The sequence below is a fragment of the Oryctolagus cuniculus genome, chromosome 4 (genome assembly GCF_051225735.1).
Source record: "Oryctolagus cuniculus isolate XC-2025 breed Fujian yellow rabbit chromosome 4, ASM5122573v1, whole genome shotgun sequence".
Classification (NCBI taxonomy): domain Eukaryota; kingdom Metazoa; phylum Chordata; class Mammalia; order Lagomorpha; family Leporidae; genus Oryctolagus; species Oryctolagus cuniculus.
In genome coordinates, this window is record NC_142870.1 from 82,416,129 (window position 1) to 82,430,423 (window position 14,295).

The window sequence follows — 14,295 nt, forward strand, 5'->3', positions numbered from 1 at the left end:
GCTGCCCCGCCCCCTGATTGCAGCCCTGCCTTCTCGCAGGTGGACCTGCTCCAGTCGAGTGAAGGGACCGCACTTCCTAGTTTCCTCGTGACCTCGTAGAGCAGAGCAAGCGTGGGAGAGGGGAGAAGGGAGAGGGCAGGACAGTTTACTCAAAAATCCGTCAACCCCACCCAGTCCTCAAGCATTCCGGGTGTCAGCACCCAGCCCCCACGTGCTCTGGGGGAGGGGGTGGAGGAACTAGACCCAGACTTTTTCTCTTGAGCCTGCGCAATGCCTGGCTCTCTCTTTCCTGGAAAAAGCGGCTTTGCCCGGCCCCTTTGAACTGCTTCCTCAGGTGTACTTGGAATGTTCTCTCTGCTCAACCCCTGTGCCCCACCCCACCCCCACTCCCTGGCGCCGGGGGAGGTGGCGAGAGGGTTTCCCCCCCACCCAGAAATATTTTATTTAAGGAACACAGATTTCATGCATTTCATAAATACAACTTTAGGAACACAGTGATTCTTCCCACCACACCCGCCCTCCCACCCACTCTCCCACCCCTTTTCCTCCTCCCTCTCCTACTCCCATTCTTATTTTTTGCTAACATTAATTTTCAATTAACTTTATACACAGAAGATCAACTCTACACTAAGAGTTCAACACATTCTGTAAAAAAAAAAAAAAAAAAACTGTTCCTCAACAGTTGAGATGAGGGCTGTTCAAAGTCATCACATCTCAAAGTGGCAATTTCACTTCTACAGATTGCTTTTAGGTGCTCTGTTAGTTATCACAGATCAGGGAGGACATATGGTGTTCATCCTTTTGGGACAGGCTTATTTCACCAAGTATGATGTTTTCCAGTTTCATCCATTTTGTTGCAAATGACAATATTTCATTTTTTACCTCTGTGTAGTATTCCATGGTGTACATGTCCCATAATTTCTTTATCTAGTCTTCAGTTGACAGGCATTTGGGCTGATTCCATATCAGCTGCAGTAAAAATGGGTTCTGACGGACAAGGCTGCCTCCCACGTGGCTGCAATAACTGCAAGATGCAGTTCACACTGAAGCAAAAGTTCAGTTCTTGGGGCTAAAGATGACTTTATCCCCCAGACACCAAGGACGGAATGAGCTGCCCACGCTCTGAGGAAGTCCAGGAGGTGGCCAGCTAGGAAGGAGGGTGTCAGAAGAGCTGCTGTTGAGCCCTAGAAGGCAGATTGGGTGCTGGGGGGATCGAGTAAGAGCTTTGCCTAGTGAGCTAAGCCTAGATGAGCCTCAGTTTCCACATCCGCGCAATGGGAGCAATAGCAACAAGTCCTATTAGCTTAGTACATAGTAAAGTCCTCAACAAATGTTAGTCCCCTCTCCTTCCCCCTCAGGAAGGTGAACATTGAAAAAGAGACAAAAAAATTAATTTGGGAGGAGAGTCTGGGGTTGTCCTGGGTACAGGGGTCAGCTCAGGGCTGTGAGGTTACAGGGTCCTGGGGTGGTCAGCATGGCTGCACCTGGTGGGTTTCCTATATGCAGGGAAGCTCCATGCAATGATTATGCGGTTTGGTAAGTATTGCTGTGGATTTGTTCTGAGAGGAGGAATGTGGTGGGGGCAAGAGGGGCGGAGACACCACACAGACCCCGGGAGTCGGGTAAAAGCAGGCCAGAGGTGAGCAGCCGGCAGACTTGTTTATTTCAATTGGTACAGAAGCTTATATAGCCAAGGCAGCCAATCCAGTCAAGGGGCGGTCTATGCCCTAACCAATTACGGCATGCTGCCAGGCAGTTTCAGAAGCCATCCAATCACAGCCTGTTGTCAGGCAGGCTCCGTTGTCAGGTGGGTTTCAAAGCCATTCCTGAGTAACTGATGCTCGATTGCCAGCGGCCATCTTGGCATGGCTTTCTCATTCCACCACAGGTAAGTTCTTCCAGGAGCGTGGTGTAGGGAATGCAGGAGAGGAGCCTGTTTGAGAGAATGGGGTCTTGAGAATCAGAGGCTGTAGGATTGGCTCAGCTGACTAAAAAGAGCAATCTCCAAGGGTAAGGGAGAGTCCTGGAAGGACACTGGAGGCTTCTTCTCTTCTTCTTCTTTTTTTTTTTTTTTAAGATTTTTTTAAATTTATTTGAAAGGCAGAGTTACACAGAGAGAGAAGGAGAGGCAGAGAGAGGGAGAGAGAGAGAGAGGTCTTCCATCCGCTGGTTCACTCCCCAATTGGCCGCAATGGCCGGAGCTGCATTGATCCGAAGCCAGGAGTCAGGAGCTTCTTCCGGGTCTCCCATGTGGATGCAGACGCCCAAGGACTTGGGCCATCTTCCACTGCTTTCCCAGGCCATAGCAGAGAGCTGGATCAGAAGTGGGGCAGCCAGGACTCTAACCAGTGCCTATATGGGAAACTGGCACTGCAGGTGGCAGCTTTATGCACTACGCCACAGCACCAGCCCTGAGTTTTTTTCTCTTCTGACACTAGACTGTCTCCCAGAGCAGAGAAATGGCAAGCCCTGGAGGCAACCTCACTGTGTGGGAGAGTTCAAATTCCAGCTCCAACGTCTGCCACAAATATCAATTTACTGTGATCTGTGCAAGCTTGTGGAAAACTGGGATTAAAAGATAAGTTTATTTTGGTACATGATGTTTTGAAATCCACACAGTATTTTTTTCATAACATTCCATGAACTTTTTAAATGCTCCTGTATGCATCAATTTCAAAATATTTGCATGTGGGTGCAGGGGCCCAAGGACTTGCGCCATCTTCTGCTTTTCCAGGTACATTAGCGGAGAGTTGAATCGGAAGTAGAGCAGGCAGGACTCAAATCGGTGCTCATTTAGGGCTACACAAAAACACTGGCCAAAACACTGGCCCCAAGATTGCTTTTTTAAAAAATGCTTTAAGGGCCAGTGCTGTGGTGCAGTAGGTTAAGCCTCCGTCTGCAGTGCTGGTATCCCAGGTGGGCACTGGTTCGTGTCCCGGATACTCCTCTTCTGATCCAGCTCTATGCTGTGGCCTGGGAAAGCGTCAGTTTGGCCCAAATGCTTGGGCCCCTGCACCTGTGTGGGAGACCTGGAAGAAGCTCCTGCTTTCTGGCTTTGGATCCGCCTAGCTTTGGGGAGTGAACCAGCAGATGGAAGACCTCTCTCTCTGTCTCTCCCTCTCTCTGTCTGTAACTCTGTTTCTCAAATAAACAAAATCATTTAAAAAATGTTCTAAAAGATATCATGAGCTCTTATATCCTGGGTCCCCCTTAATGAGCCTGGGCAGCCAAGGCTCAATTCCCTGGTCACCCCGAGACTGCTGGACCTGCCCTCGCTTGGCGTGGCCCCCCTGCCGAGAGGCAGGCCCACACCCAGCTGACCCTAGTAGCAGGAGGCGCTGCGGGCAGTGCTGCAAAGAAGCAGGATGTTGGCATTCAGCCCGCGAGGCCTTGGCTTTCTGAGAACTTGGCCGTCTAAAGACATCGCTCCTCCCGCTCCCGTGACAGCAGGGTCAGGGCATTGGATTTGAAGTATCAAGAACACGAAGCCCAAAGGCTGGTTCTCGGCTGTGCTCAGCTTACAGCCTGTGCTTCCTTCCCCACCAGCCCTTAACAGGAACCAGAGAGGTGAGATTAACATTCACTTGCTTTTTTCATTTATTTTTATTTACTTGAAAGGCAGAGTTACAGAGAGAGAGAAAGAGAGAGAAGAGATCTTCCATATGCTGGTTCACTCCCCAGGTGGCTGCAACAGTTGGGGCTGGGCCAGGCCAAGGTCAGAAGCCAGGAGCTTCATCCGGATCTCCCACGTGAGTTCAGGGGCCCAAGCACTTGGGTCATCCTCCACTGCTTTTCCCAGGCACATTAGCAGGGAGCTGGATCAGAAGTGGAGCAGCCAGGACTTGAACGGGCACCCACATGGGATGCTGGCCCTGCAGGCGGTGGCTTTACCTGCTACACCACAACACTGGCCCCAAAATTCACTTGTGTTTATCCCTACCTGTGAGTTTATGTCACTATATAGATGCTCAAAGCATTTAATAAACGATGACCATTGTCACCTTTCTCAGGACCTAAAGTACAGTCTTGCATCAGGAAAACACAGAGGGTGAGGAAGGCCAGGAGAAAGGGCACACTAGCAATGCACAGCTCCCACAAGGCTTGTGGACCTGACCTTGAACTAAGAACCACAAGGAGCAGGGTCTGCGGGGACACAGGGAGACAGTGGTCCCCACCAGCAGTCTGGCTGCTGTGGACTCCACCAGGTGAGGGGTGGAGGGATGTTTTTTCTTTTAATATTTACATACTTATCTGAAAGGCAGAGTGACAGAGAGAGAGGGCAAGCAAGAGAGATGGCACATCCCTTAGTTCACTCTCCAAACGGCTGCAATGGTAGGGCCTGGATCAGGCCAAAGCCAGAAGCCAGGAGCTCCTTCCGGGTCTCCCACGTGAGTGCAGGGGCCCAAGCATGTGAGCCACCTTTTGCTGCTTTCCCAGGCCATTAGCAGGGAGCTGGATTGGGAGCAGAGCAGTCAGGCCTTGAGCTGGTGCTCCCCTGGGCTGCCGGCGTCACACACAGCGGCTTCACTTGCTGTGCCACAAAGCGGGCTCCCCGGAAGGGGAGCTGTGGAGAACCCACGACGCAGCGAGCCAGAGCCTCAGCAGGTGTCTGCCGTTCAGTGAATGCCTCCCACCGGTGTCCCCAGGAGAAGGAGGTCTCCCGGGAGGGGCTGCCTGGCAGGAGGCACCTTGGCTGGAGACCCCGCCTTCCCCCTGCTGCCCACAGGTTCTCCTGGCTGCCAGGCCCCTCCTCACGGGCCGCTGCCTCCCCCCCAACCTGCAGGAAGCTCTGGCTCCTCCCAGACACCCACATCTGCTTCTGGGGAGCAGGCCGCTCCTACTTGCCCCGGGGTCTCCTCCTGGGGCTTCCTTCTCCCCGCAGGGACGGAGCTTGCAGCCACCTCTTCCGGTCACCCATGTCCCTGGCCGGGCGTCACAGACATCAGGAAGCCGCTGAGGCACTTTTCACTCCCAGCCAACCCTGGCTCCCTCGCCTGCTCTGCCGCCTGGGCATCGACCCGCGGGGGCCCAGTGCCCCAGCCTTGCCTCTTCTGAGGGCCCCTCCTGGCCTAGCCACGTACTCAGCTGGAAAGACGGACCGCCAGATGTTGGCAACTGTGAGGGGCCTGGGATTCAACCCGCGTGCCAGCCACCGTGCCGGCCTGCCAAGGTCAGGGATGCCGGCCGGAGATACCACACCCTGGGGTCTGAGATGAAAGGCAGCCTTCCTGGAGGCATGGAGATTTGCAGAAAAGTGAGAGGCCGGTGGGTGGGAAAATTGTCTCCTAACACCCAAGACCCAGGAGAAACCCAGGCCCATTTGACAGGGGGCGTCGAGACCCTCCGCTTCCAACACCTCTTCTGAAGAGACCCTGCCTGTGGCCATCGGGTCTGCTAGAATGTGACACCTACACACTCAGGCCAACCCCAGGGTGGAAGCTGTCCTGCCAGGCCACATTGGCCATTGTGGGGAGCAACTGGGAGCAACTCGGACTAGACTAAGGTACTGGAATTAAGACTTATTCTATGCATCTGCTCTCCCACAATATGGCGCTGGGAGAGGAGGAAACAGCTTCTACACAGCTGCCTCCAGTTCAACCAATAAACAGCAGGACCTGCTCCTGATTGGAGGAGAGCAGCGTACTCAACGTGTGGGTAGCAGAGTTGGGATTGGTGGAAGAGGACTATAAAGGAGGAGAGAGACAACATGCACCAGGAACATCTAACGGGAACATCTATCTGAAGGAACACCTGCGCAGCCCCCGAGAGAGCCGGCTGGCGGTGTGCCGCTCCCCCGCGGAAGTGGGGAAAGTGGCTAGGGGGAACTGCCCTTCCACGGAGGTGGAAGGGACGGTAGCCAACCCGGGAAGAACCAGCAGCAAACCCAGGGAGGGCCGAGCAGACAAAAGAACAGCGCATGGTCCTGTGTCGTTCCTCCACGAAGACGGGGAGCGACAGGCCATGAGCTAACCCCTAGGCTCACGGGATGACCACTGGAGTGTGGCAGGAGTCGGTTGTTTTGGCCGTGCGTGTTTTGGGACCACGAAGCATGAGGGGCGCGGACAAGGATGGGGGAGCAGAGGAGCGAAGGACAGCAAAGCTTGCTCCGTTGCGGGGGTGGGGGGGCGGAGCAGGAATGGCAATGGGGGAAGTTGTCTACAAGGAAATTCACGCAGGGCCTGTACACATGTTTAGTCACTGATGACCTTCTCGGGGCTGGAGAGTTCATATCTGGAGCTGGATGGGTCCAGCTGTAACCACAATCAGTTTTGTTTTCAGTTTCTCTATCTGATTTTTTGAGTAGTGGAGACATTCCGTTCCAGGCACATGCCTCTGCACACTGGTCTTGAGTCTCTTGGCCCTGCCTATTGGCCTGGGTTACATCTTCCACATCTGTCTCTATCAAAGGGAGCACCTGCCAGGTGCCCAGCACCATGCTGGGGACACAGGAGGCACCCAAGATAAGAAAGCTTGGTCCTTGGTTGGTGCTGTGGCTCACTTGGCTAATCCTCCGCCTGCGGCGCCGGCACACCGGGTTCTAGTCCTGGTTGGGGTGCCAGATTCTGTCCCGGTTGCTCCTCTTCCAGTCCAGCTCTCTGCTGTGGCCCGGGAGTGCAGTGGAGGATGGCCCAGGTCCTTGGGCCCTGCACCCCATGGGAGACCAGGAGGAAGCACCTGGCTCCTGGCTTCGGATCGGCACAGGGCGCAGCCGTGGCAGCCATTTGGGGGGGTGAACCAACGGAAAAGGAAGACCTTTCTCTCTGTCTCTCTCTCTCTCACTGTCTAACTCTGCCTGTAAAAAGGAAGGAAGGAAGGAAGGAAGGAAGGAAGGAAGGAAGGAAGGAAGGAAGGAAGGAAGGAAGGAAGGAAGGAAGGAAGGAAGGAAAGCACACAAGCTTGGTCCCCTGCCTTGAAGACTCCCTGGCTGGGCGGGGTGAGGCGCGGCGACCCAGGTCATCTTTGTTGTGATGAAGCCGTGGTGCCCAGGAGGACTGGCTGAGGCTGCTGGACTTACCCAGGCTGAAGCAGAGAGGAGCCAGCCGCTGTCCTGCGTGGCTACCGCTGCCTCCTGCCCTCCAGCTCCACTGGACGGGCTCCAGACAACACGGTTTCCTCCAGCAGGCAGTCCAGGGCCACACAGACTCTGCCTCCCCCTTGACCCTCACTCGGAGGCTGCTGAGGTTCCCGAAGGCCCTGTAACTTGTGCTACTTCCTGCACTGGCAGTAGAATAAAAGGGCTGGCTCAATAGGCTAATCTTCTGCCTGCGGCGCCGGCATACCGGGTTCTAGTCCCGGTCGGGGCGCCGGATTCTGTCCTGGTTGCCCCTCTTCCAGGCCAGCTCTCTGCTGTGGCACGGGAGTGCAGTGGAGGATGGCCCAAGTGCTTGGGCCCTGCACCCCATGGGAGACCAGGAGAAGCACCTGGCTCCTGCCTTCGGATCAGTGCAGTGCACCCGTTGGAGGGTGAACCAACGGTAAAAGGAAGACTTTTTTCTCTGTCTCTCTCTCTCGCTGTCCACTCTGCCTGTCAAAAAGAATAAATAAATAAATAAATATGGACAAAGAACCTGGAGAAACATTTCTCAAAAGAAGATAGACAAACGGCCAATCAGAATAGGAAAAAAGGGCCCCACATCACTAATCATCAGATGACAATTAAAATCCCAGTGAGCTGTCACCGTGGCACAGCTGGTTCGGCTGCCTCTCGGGATGCCTGCCTCTCATCACAGAGTCCTAGTTACTTTGTTTCCAATCCAGCTCCCCACTGACGGGCCTGGGAAGCAGTGGATGATGATGGCTCAGGTGCTTGGATTTCTGTCACCCTCGTGGGCGGGGACAAGACGGCTGCCAGCCACTGCCTGGAGGGAGCCCGCAGCCAGTGGGCCCCGCAGCTCTCTTTCCCCTATTCTCACCCCAGCAACCCCCCTGAGGGCTCCTGAAGAAAGAGTCCCTGGGCTGTTCTGTCTCTTATCCTGCTGGATACCCCGAGGCTCGACAAGGTGGAACAGGGGACCCCATGGCTATATAAAGTCAGAGGAATGTGCTCGGGCCCCGAGAGGGAGCAGCTGGATGGCCATGGAGGCCAGGTGGCCTTGCCCGCACCCCGCGTTACCACTGATGTCTGGGAGGCGGGAGGCCGGATGGATTGGTCCCCAGGGTTGGATCCCGGTGTGAGCTTCAGGCAGCTACTGTGTGTCAATCTCCTCCCCTAGGACGAGGGGTTGCCCGTGGAACCTGGAGTCCCTCCCAGCTCTGACACTGCCCAACTCCGGATGGCCTAGGTGGGTCTCTAACTCAGGAGGGTGCTGGTGCAAGGTGTATTTGGGGCTGGACCCGATGACCCGGGTGCCAGGAGGAACAAGGAAGTAAGGAAATGTTTCAAAAACAGTTTCAGTCCAGGCTACTGTGAATGCTGGGTGGGACGGTGCCCTGACAGCGCACGGGGAGGGGGTGAGGAGTGACGGGCTGTCCCGGCCCCTGTAGACTGGGAAGAGGGCAGGCCGCTCTGACATGCCAGGCCACTGGAAGGAAATGGAGCCGGCTGCCCAGGGTCTCCCAGCAGAGGGAGGCAGGTGGGGGGCCCTCTAGGGAGGGGCCTCTTATGTCATCACAGACCCCCAGGGTGGGCCAAGGGAGCAGGGCTGCTGGTGAAAGGGACCCCAGGCAGGAAGAGAGAACACAGGAGATTTCCTGTCCTCAACTCCCAGAACATTCTTGCCACCTCCTGGAACCTCAGCAAGGCCTTTACCCGCAGCTTGGAGTGGGCACCTCCACCAGGATGGCCTCCACCAGGGCTGCAGCACAGCCCACCCTCCCCAGGCCCTCAGGGCAAGCCATGCCTCTCCTCCCTGCTGCTTCTCCCAGGGTCTGCCCCAAAAAGGGGCACCCAGCAGCCGCTTCCTCCACCACTGTTCCCCACACCTTCCTGGAGGCACCTGTCCCCGCCTGGCGGTGCCGGCTCTCACCTCCTTTGTCCCGCTACCCTTTTTCCTCACTTCCTCCTGCCTCCTGCAGCCTGGCCCTCTCCCAGGACTGACTGCTAATGACCCCAGTGGCCTCCAGCAAATTCAAGGGTTAGGAGAGCTCCACGCCTCCTGAATGCGCAGGATCCCAGAACTGGAAGATGTCTCACGGGAGGTGACTTTGGGCTGAGCCTCCCTCTCAGCCCAGGAGGCCTGCACTGGGGTCTAGTCCAGTCACCTGACTCAGCCGGCCTCTCAGGAAATGAACCGGGAGGAGTCACCCAGCCTACCATGGGAAGCAGGGTGCCCGCATGGGCCGCTGCCACATTTGCCTGTGGATTTGGCCTCCCCAGGGCAGGTCCCCTACCCTGTGGAAGGGCTGTCCCTTAGCAAAGATCACACACTTTTGTTGGATGACATAGCTGCAGACACACATAGGAAGACATGTGACGAGCCTTGAAACGTGTGTGTGTGTGTGTGTGTGTGAGGCCAAGGGTCCCACAGCACGAGCTTCTGTCTGCGTGCTGGTCAGAACTGCAACCCCGTGGCTACTGAAGTTGGCAGAAGGCCGCTTGCTGAAGTCCATTGTGCGTGCAGTGGCCCAGTCAAGGCTCCGCAGTGGACACTGTTGTACAGGAAGTCCTCCAGGCTTATTGGACCACGAGCTCTTTGCCCGCTGTTCGTTGCTCCTACCCAGGGGTAAGGCTGGGCTCTCACCAGCCGAGGTTTGCCAGGCCTGGCCGAGAGGCACAGAGCAGGTCCTGTGTCCAGGGCCTCGCTGCTCCTGCCAAGTGACACTCCTGTTGGCCAGCCTCCGAGGGCAAGTTCTCCCTGTGTCCACGTTCCCGGCATTGTCCAGGCACCAGCAGACCTGCTAGCCCTGACGCTGGCTCAGGAAGCCTTTCTGTGCCTACAGGGACTCCCAAGCCAGCAGTGGAAATGTGATTCAAAGCAGCCTGGGGAATTAAGAAGAAAAGATAGGGGCCTGCGCTGTGGCATGGCAGGTAAATCCGCTGCCTAAGTTTCCAGTATCCTATATGGGTGCCCATGAGAGTCCTGGCTGCGCCACTGCTAATCCAGCTCCCTGCTGATGCACCTGGGAAAGCAGCAGAGGATGGCCCAAGTCCTTGGGCCCCTGCACCTATGTGGGAGACCTGGAAGAAGCTCCTGGCTCCTGGCTTCGGATCTGCGCAGCTATGGCTATTGTGACCATTTGGGGAGAGAACCAGAGGATGGTGGATCTCTCTCCCTATCTCTCTGTCTCTCCCTCCCTCTCCGCAACTCTACATTTTAAATAAAATGAATAAATCTTAAAAAGAAGAAGGATGAAGAGGAGGATAAGGTGGAGGAGGAGGAGAAGAAAAAGAGGAAGAGGAAGAATAAAAAGAAAAAAAAAAAAGAAGGAGGAGGAGAAAGAGAAAAGATAGGAAACCAGGGTTGTGGTATAATGGCCATATGGATGCCGGTTCGAGCCTCTGCTGCTCCACTTCTGATCCTGCTAGATGGCCCAAGAACTTGGGCCCCTGCACCCACATGGGAGACCCAGATGGAGTTCCTGGCTCCTGGCTTCGGTTTGGTGCAGCCTTGGCCATTGCAGCCATCTGGGGAGTGAATCAGTGCATGGAAAACCTCTCTCTCTCTCTCTCTCTCTCTCTCTCTCTGTGTCTCTCCCTCTCCCTCTCTTTCTCTCTCTCTCTCTCTGTATAACTCTACCTTTCAAATAAATAAAAAAATAAATCTTTTAAAAAAGAATAAAAAGAAATGGTGCAGACGTTTGGCTCAGTGGTTAAGCTGGGACATCTGCAGCCCATGTTGGCCCCGGCTCCACTATGACTCCAGCTCCCTGCTAACATGCACCCTGGGAGGCAGTAGGTGACAAATGACGGTTCAAGCAGCTGGGTTCCTGCCAGCCTCATGGGAGATCTGGATTGGGCTCTGGGCTCCCAGCTTCAGCCTGCCCCATCCCCAGCTGCGTGGATATTTAGGGTGAGAAGCAGCAAATGAGATCTCTCTCTCTCTCTGCCCTTCAAATTCGCAAACACACACACACAAGAGCAGGAGGGTGAGGAGCAGTTGTCCTCAAGGCATTTAGACCCGCAGGTGCAGCTGGGCCAAGTTCTGATGCAAGGCCTTAGGAAGCCTGGGATTGTTCACATCTGCTGAGAAAACTATGCATGGATTTTGACATTTCTTGAACCAAAATCTATTTTAATTCCACTTTTCCATAAACTTTGAAGTCCCCTCCTACTATTACTGGTGCTCTATTCTGTCCCACAGAGCAGTGCACGAATGTGAATACCAGCAGACGGAGAGCCATCAGGGGCCCACTGGGAGGTGGTTTAAAGATGGTAGCAATTAGCAGGTGCACAAAGGAGAGGAATCTGTGGCAGGGAGAGATGCTCAGGAGTCTCCTTTCTCCCCTGCCGCAGAGTGGGAAAGATCTGGGCCCCCAGCTGGCCTCGGGAGGCCGATCATTCATCACCGGCGGATGAGGGTTGGATGCGATCATTCTAGGCAAGTTCCTGGGCCTATCCCTGGCTCCCGGCCTGGCTGCATTCCCACAGGAGAGCACCAGGAACAGAGACTGCCCAACGAGTCCGATCCTCAGAGGGGAGCGGGGATGGAAGGACAGTAGGCCTGAAACAGGTGGAAGAGGGATCCAGCCGGGGAGGGGGACAGAGGGGCAGCGAATCCTGCAAAGCTGGGGGCCGGACCACAACTCTGCCCTCCTTGGTCCTGCTCCTGTGGCCATAACAAACTGCCAGAGGCGGGGTAACTGATAGACTGCAGAAGTCTATTTGGCTCACAGCTCAGCACCGGGGAAATCCAAGGAAGCGGTGCAGGCTTCTGCTTGGCACCGGGCCCAGGCTTTGCTGCATCACAGCACAGAACCGTCACACGACGAGAACGGGTCATGGAGCTGGCTTAGGTCTCTCTTCTCAATCGCTTTAAAGATTGATTGATTGAAGGCCGGCGCCGCGGCTCACTAGGCTAATCCTCCGCCTAGCGGCGCCGGCACACCAGGTTCTAGTCCCGGTTGGGGCGCCGGATTCTGTCCCGGTTGCCCCTCTTCCAGGCCAGCTCTCTGCTGTGGCCAGGGAGTGCAGTGGAGGATGGCCCAAGTGCTTGGGCCCTGCACCCCATGGGAGACCAGGAAAAGCACCTGGCTCCTGGCTCCTGCCATCGGATCAGCGCGGTGCGCCGGCCGCAGCGCGCCAGCCGCGGCGGCCATTGGAGGGTGAACCAACGGCAAAGGAAGACCTTTCTCTCTGTCTCTCTCTCTCACTGTCCACTCTGCCTGTAAAAAAAAAAAAAAAAGATTGATTGATTGATTTTGAAAGCCATAGTTACAGAGAGAGAGACAGGGATAGAGCTCTTCCATTTGCTGGTTCACTCCCCATATGGCTACAACCTCCAGGACTGGGCCAGCCAATAGCCAGGAGCTTCTTCCAATCTCCTATGTGGATGGTAGGGGCTCAAGCCCTTGGGCCATCTTCTGCAGCTTTTCACAGGCCATTAGCCGGGAGCTGGATCAGAAGTGGAGTAATCAAGACAGGAACTGGTGTCCAAATGGTATGCTGGTGTCACAGGCAGCGACTTTAACTGCTATGCCACAATCCCAACCCCTTTCTTCTCATTAAAAAAAATTTAGGGGCCAGTGTTGTGGCATACTGGGTAATGCTGATGTCTGCAGCCCCAGCATCCCATATGGGTGCCTGGTGACTGTTCCACTTCCGATCCAACTCCCCAATAATGGCCTGGGAAAAGCTGTAGAAGATGGTCCAGGTCCTTGGGCCCCTGCACCCATGTGGGAGACCTAGAAGAAGTTCCTGGCTCCTGGCTTCAGTCTGGCTCAGCTCCAGCCATTTCAGCCACTTGGAGAGTGAACCAGCAGATGGAAGATCTCTCTCTGTAACTCTTTCAAAGAGAAAAAATTTAAATGTATTTATTAGAGAGTCAGAGAGAAAGAGAGAGAGAGGGAGAATTCCCATCTGCTGGTTAACTCCACAGTTGCCCAGGATCCAGGTTTCCCATGTGGGTGGCAGGGACCCAACTACTTGAGCCATCATCTGCTGCCTCCCAGGGTACATAATAGCAGGAAGCTGGAATCAGGAGAGAGTAGGGCCAGGAGAGCTAACCCAGGTGCTGTGCCAGAGGCCCCTCTCTCTGCCTCACCTTACAGTCATTAATGGCCTCTCGGGAGTCCCCAAGTGACCTGTTGTAATCCGAGTCACCTTCCACGACCCTTCCAACGTCACATGCAATTATCATGTGAATTTGGGGGCTAAATTTTCAACACAGGAACTTCTGGGGGACACATTCAAGCCAGGATCTGCCAGGGTCTGTTGCCTGCTCCCCTCCTTCTTGCAAGAAGCCAGGGCCCAGAAGTACCTGGAAGGCAGGATCCCAGGATGGGGAGGAGGAATACAACTGTGCCCCCCACCAAAGGCTCCCACGACGCCTGCAGCTGGGACTCTCTCCCTCTCTCTATTCATTCCCTCTTCCTTTTTCAAAAATAAATCCAGGGACCGGCCCTGTGGCATAGCAGTTAAAGCCACCACCTGCAGTGCTGGCATCCCATATGGGCGCCAGTTCGTCTAATCCAATTCTGCTATGGCCTTGGAAAGCAGTAGAAGATGGTCCAGGTGCTTGCGCCTCTGCACCCATGAGGGAGATCTAGAGGAGGCTCCTGGCTCCTGGCTTTGGATCAGCACAACTTTGGGCCATTGCAACCACCTGGGGAGTTAACCAGTGGATGGAAGATCCCTCTCTCTCTCTCTCTCTCTCTGCCTTTCAAATAAATAAGTTTTTTAAAAAATGAAAAATAAAAAATAAATCCACTATCCACCTGTTATAGAAAACCTGATAGTAACCAGTGAAAATCGCATACAACACACCTTCTCCATAAATAATGCCAATAACATTTTGTGTTCCCAATTTTCTCATCTCCACAATTTTTTTTTTACTTGACTTGAAAGGCAGAGAAACAGAGTGATCTGCCATCTGCTGGCTCATTCTCTGAATGCCTATAACAGCCAGGACTGGGCCAGGCCAAAGTCAGGTGTCCAAAACCCAATCCTGGCCTCTCCCGTGGGTGAAAGCCGTGACCTGCTGCTCTCCCTTCAGGAAGCCGGATCAGAGCTGAATCTGGGACTCCAGTCAGGTACTGTGATGCAGAATGTGGGGGCTCTAAGCTGTGTCTTAACAGCTGAGCCAAACGCTCACCCCCATACATGGTTTGATATAGCTCAAACTGCACCGTGGACGTGCTATGTGGTTTTCTGTTTTATTTACCATATTAAGCATCTTCGGGACCACTGCATGCCTTTCA

At 54.7% G+C, this 14,295-nt stretch overlaps 1 long non-coding RNA gene across 1 annotated transcript; it reads left to right on the plus strand.

The window, feature by feature from the left end:
* The first annotated feature begins 1,770 nt into the window (after positions 1-1,770).
* LOC149127024 (uncharacterized) lies at positions 1,771-8,283 on the plus strand. Its single transcript, XR_016232102.1, has 3 exons — positions 1,771-1,888; positions 3,619-3,749; positions 8,214-8,283. It is a non-coding gene; the product is annotated as an uncharacterized LOC149127024 (long non-coding RNA).
* The last annotated feature ends 6,012 nt before the right edge of the window (positions 8,284-14,295 follow it).